Raw genomic sequence first — 5,575 nt, 5'->3', positions numbered from 1 at the left:
TGTCACCACCTAAGTACAAACCAGGGGACCCGACACGCTCTGTGTTTCGGTTAACACGCCTTCATCAGGGGGTCCCTGATCTGAAAGGGATCAAATCGAACCGCAAAAAACATATACAAAAGTCTGTGGAGAGCAACATTAGTCGCTGTGGTTCAATTTGATCCCTTTCAGATCATGGGCCCCTGATGAAGGCGTGTTAACCGAAACACGGACCGTGTCGGGTCCCCTGGTTTGTAACTTAGGTGGAGTAGTAATAAACTTAGCCTGCATCTTGTACCATTGTCTGCAGTTTGCGCATGGAATATTGCTTCCTTGAGTTTTGAATAATAATAATAATAACAGTTTATATATCAAGTTTATCAAGTTTATTGTATTTTGATTAAACGCTTAATCCAAATTCTAAGCGATTTACAAATTACTAAAATTACAAATTTGAGGGAAAAATACATTAAAAGACAGACAATACATTAAAAAACAAGATACGTGAGGAAAAATATGGGGAAGAGTTACAATATGTTTAAAGAGTAAGGAACAAATAAGGGAAGCACAAAAGGGGAAAGGGAAAGAATTAAAGCTTCGATGAAGCTTATGAGTAAATAATATACTGTGATAAAAAATTAGATGGTTAATTAGCAAAAACATCGTTAAAGAGAAAACTCTTCAGTTTACCTTTGAATTTTTCTATATTGGATTCTTCCCTTAAATAGATAGGGAGAGAATTCCAAAGTTGGGGAGCTGATACAGAGAAAATTACCTGCCGACGGGTGCTTATGATTTTTAGAGATGGGATTGATAATAAATGTTGTTCTGTGGATCTTAATGTTCGGTTGGTGGAGTATGGAATCAAATATTTATAGATAAATGCAGGAGTTTTGAAGAAAAGAGTCTTAAATGTAAGCAATACCGTTAAGTTCTATGCGGTTTACAAAAGATTATTGGGGTACAAGTTGAGTTGACGTACAAGTTGAATTAACTTAAGGGATGTGGGGAACAATTGGGAGAAAGGGCAAGAGAGGGGAAAGAGGGAAGTGTGTCAGCTGTCTAGGTCTTTCGGGAATAGGTGGGTTTTGAGGCGTTTCCTGAATATCTCATAAGTGGTGAATAATCAGACGCAGGCTCTCAAGCTAACATCCTACCCATATCAAAAGGTTAATAAAGAGAAGAAAAAGGGGGTTAATAGGATGATCATAAATATTATCATATTTCCGTTTTTCCAAAAAAAATGATGAAATTAATTTTTCCAAAATTTTTAAAAACTGTTTCGTCACCCAAAAACTTTAGCTCACTGTGCTTTAATCTTCTAGAAAGATCTCATTAAACATACTGTGGGAGATGAGCATATCAGAAGATTCATGAACTCAAATCCTGTGCTCTGTTTTTAATCATGTATGCTCACTCCTCCCTCCCTACCTTTGAAATCAAGTATATGTGCTATCTAAACATTACTATCTATAAATATTCCTAATGGTGAGATCCCTTAAACTGGACCTTTAAATGTTTAATAGAGTATAAGTTCTTGCATAGGGTGTTACCATAATGAGAGCAAAAAAGGCAACACTTATCTTGTGGTGGAATCAACCACAGTCAGCGCTGAACCTGCCGTATGAACTCCTTGGGTTTTGGCCAGGTACTAGTGACCTGGATTGGGCACCATGAGAACGGGCTACTGGGCTTGATGGATGAGGACGAATTAGAGGAGAATCGTGAGTAAGACCTGCATGAAAATGTAGGCAGAAGAAGACGCAAGCATAAGACCTGCATATATTGTAGGCGAAGACCCCTGAGAATCCCAAATAGTTATATTTCTAAGAGAGACATTGTGCATATGAATTCAAACTTCTAAGCAGTCATTTTCCTCTCTGTCAGTAAGAGAGAGTCACCTTTGCTCCAGAAACCAGCAGTCAGATCTCCTAACTGTGGCATCACTTTTGGGACTTTTCAGAACAGTACAGTACATGATAAGAGGTCCTCCTAAGAAGTACTAGCGAAGGACAGTGTAACTCAGAAAAGTGGGGGCCTGTTCTCCGGAGTTATTAGCCTTAGTATTGGAAATGCATTTGTCAGGGAAATATAGAAAGGTCAGTTTTGGCACCAGGTGACATCACGTTTCAGTATGGCTCCATGATAAGTGTTTACACCATATAGCCAATAGAAAAGCAAGTATGTAATCTGTATCTTAGGCTACTGAACTAAAGTATATAAATGTTATGCTGGATGGAATAAGAGAGGAAGGAGGAGAGGAGAAGAGATGAATCCTAAGACAGAAGCCAGCTACATTGTATGTATATTATCCTTACCTGCCTTGAGTGCTGCATTTCAATGGCTTTTGCTAACTTTCATTTATTGCTAATAAATACATTTCATACCAGTAGCCAAGGAGTGCGAGGTCTGTTTCTGTGACACGTTCAGCAGCTGTTGCTGTCATTGACCATTGGTCTGACCCAGTAAGGCTATTCTTATGTTCTTACGTGAGTCAAGTATAAGACAATTAAGCCATTGTAGCATCATTGATGAGGTTGGCTCTGATGCATTATGACATCACAATCTCAGTTCCAGAATCTTGCTATTCTTTGAGATGCTGGAACGTTGCTACTCTTTGGGTTTTGGCCAGGTACTAGTGACCTGGATTGGCTACCGTGAGAAAGGGCTACTGGGTTTGATGGACCATTGGTAAGGCTGTTCTTATGCTCTTATGTGTGCCAAGTATAGGACAGTCAAGCCATTGTAACATCACTGATGAGGTTGGCTCTGAGGCATTATGACATCACAATCTCAGCTCTAGAATGTTGCTCTCATTGGGGTTCCAGAATCTTGCTATTCTTTGAGATGCTGGAACATTGCTACTCTTTGGGTTTTGGCCAGGTACTAATGGCCTGGATTGGCCACCATGAGAACGGGCTACTGGGCTTGATGGGCCATTGGTCTGACCCAGTATGGCTATTATTATGTTCTTAAAAGCTTAGAATTAAAAAACCCCAAGCCACCCTTGTCTCGTGGTAACATAATTTGTGGCAGAGGAAGGTAAGCCCATTTCATATTCCAAAGATATTTTGTTCAAGTTTTGGATGTTGGACTTTTGTATTATTCCAGGTAAAAGTGTACCACCATTTTATTACATTGACTAAGAATATTCAGAATAAAATTATCTAAAATTCTGGTTTTCTTTTCATTCCGTGGCTCCTTCTGTAGGTGAAATGTAATTCTGAACTTGAAAGTACCCAAATGAATGATTGCAGGGGAGTTCCCAATTTTCCTCTGAAAAGTCGCCAAGCTGCTGGAATCCACATGTTATCCAGTTCCCAGTCAGAGAGCAAAGATTGTTCCAGTCCTGGGCAGGAATTCAAGTTTTTGTTTTTTTACAAGACAAATTGGGGGGAAGATTAAACAACTTTTGAGCCCATCTGCGGGCTATAATTAATGATTTTACTGTTTTGCTGGAATGTACACTATGTTTTTATGCATTTATTTGTAAATATTCATATCCTTCTGATCCCAAATCCTAAGCAGGTCGCCATAAACATACATAAAAATACAAGATAAAACATATGAAAATAGCATTAGGTTGGCTTTCCATTGAACAGAGGTCACAAATCCCATAATCACTGCAAATTAATCAAGAAAAGCGACCTGAAAAAGAGAAGTTTTAATATATCTCCTAAAATCTCACATCTCCATCAAGCCTGTAAGTTCCATCAGAAACAAATTCTATAATTTAGGCTCTGTACTGGATAACGTCTAGTTCTCGCAAGCTTGGCCAACCTGAGAGCAAATGGTGATCCTAAGAATGTAATGATCTCAGTGGCTGATAAAGATTCATTGGCATAGACAAACATAACATGATCTAGATATTCGAATGTTTAAAAATCAACCATAGGGCCTTAAACCATACCTGGTACTCTTATCAGCAACCAACAGTCATCTTGACATGGGTAATACATGGTCAATATGCCTATTCTGCATTGCTAGAAGAGCTGCATCATTTGCAGCACCTAGAAACAGTGGCATAGTGAGGGGGCAGCCCGCCCCGGGTGCCATGTTTCTGGGGGCACCGGCACTCCTCCTCCTCCCCACCCCCCGCCTCTTCCCACCCACCCCCCTCGCCACATGTACATCCCCTCTTCCCTTCCCCATACCTCTAGCTGAAGTTACAGTTCACGGCAGTCAACAACGTGCTCCTTGCGACCCTGTCGGCACTACCGCTGATGTCACTTCCACGTGCTGCACACAGGAAGTGACATCAGAGGGAGAGCTAACGGGGTCGCGAGGAACACGTTGCTGACTGCCCCTAGCAACAACTTGAACTAGAGGTACAGGGAAGGGGGGGCGCATGTCATATGGGAAGGGGAGAGGCAGAGATGAAGATGGGGAGGGGCGCCACTGCCCGGGCACCTCCTACCCTCACTACGCCACTGCCTACAAACACATTCAAGGCAACCCTAAATTCAAAACATTACAATGGTCTAGAGCAGGAGTGTCCAACCTGTGGCCTGAGGGCCGCATGCGACCCCATGAAGTATTTTGTGCAGCCCCGGTCGGGGGCGATGCAGTGTTTTCCTCTGCTGCCCCCGGGTTTTTACCGTCTTGCCGGCTCCCTCCTCTGTCTTGCTGCAGCGTTTGCGCATTTGTGCGGCCCCAGAAACATTTTTTTCGGCCAATGCGGCCCAGGGAAGCCAAAAGGTTGGACACCCCTTGTCTAGCGGAATCTAAATTGGAAATCTGTTCCACCTAATGAAGGTTTCAACACTCTCAACATAAAATGCAGATGTCAACGCCAATGACCCTGCTGTGGCCACACCCCCTTTCATTGATTCATGACTCGGCTATGTCCATGCTGAGTCAATATCTGATGGTGAATTTCCACCGGTTTCCTTCCCTCTGCCCAAAGAAAGCGCACTACCGCACGTTGCTCTTGGATGGTGCAATCTTGCAACCGAGCGTCCGTGTTTCAGACCTCATGGCCGTCGCATGACTACAGGCTAAAAACCATGCTACGGTTTTGCAAAAGCGGGGGATAATGTGTACAGCGCTGCACATATATAGCAGCGCTACGGATGATTATTAGTCGTAATCCACTTCTGAAGATTGATCTCGCACCACTGGGTAATGAAACACTTGTCACTGAAGGAGTTGGAATAAGGATTATTGTTTGTGCGTCTAATGCAGGCTGCAAGCTGAAATGGGCCATTTTGGGATCGTGTGAATAAAAGTGATGCTTACCGTACCGCACTGGACTGTGTGTTTCATCCAATTCATTTTCATACCTCTGTGTTTTTATTTGGTTGGATCGTGGCTCTATTTTTGGATTATTCAGTAGTCCTTTCCAAACGATGCCACTGAATTAACAGCATTTTGACCTGTCTGTCTTTACAAATTATGCCAATGTTGACCTCGTGGTAATTTGTATATACAGTATATATTTTTTTTTTAAAAAGATGATTTTGTATAAGTTTAAAACTTATGAACAGTTGCACCGGTTTTCAAGTTTCTGCTCACTCTTATCTGCAAGAGGAGGAGGGAGTAAGGTGGAGCTTCCAGCTGGAGCAGCTGTCCACTGTGTGTGTTCAGACCTGTTCTG

The sequence above is a fragment of the Geotrypetes seraphini genome, chromosome 14 (genome assembly GCF_902459505.1).
Source record: "Geotrypetes seraphini chromosome 14, aGeoSer1.1, whole genome shotgun sequence".
Taxonomy (NCBI): domain Eukaryota; kingdom Metazoa; phylum Chordata; class Amphibia; order Gymnophiona; family Dermophiidae; genus Geotrypetes; species Geotrypetes seraphini.
The sequence above is the reverse complement of the archived record's forward strand: the minus strand, read 5'-3'. Positions refer to the sequence as shown.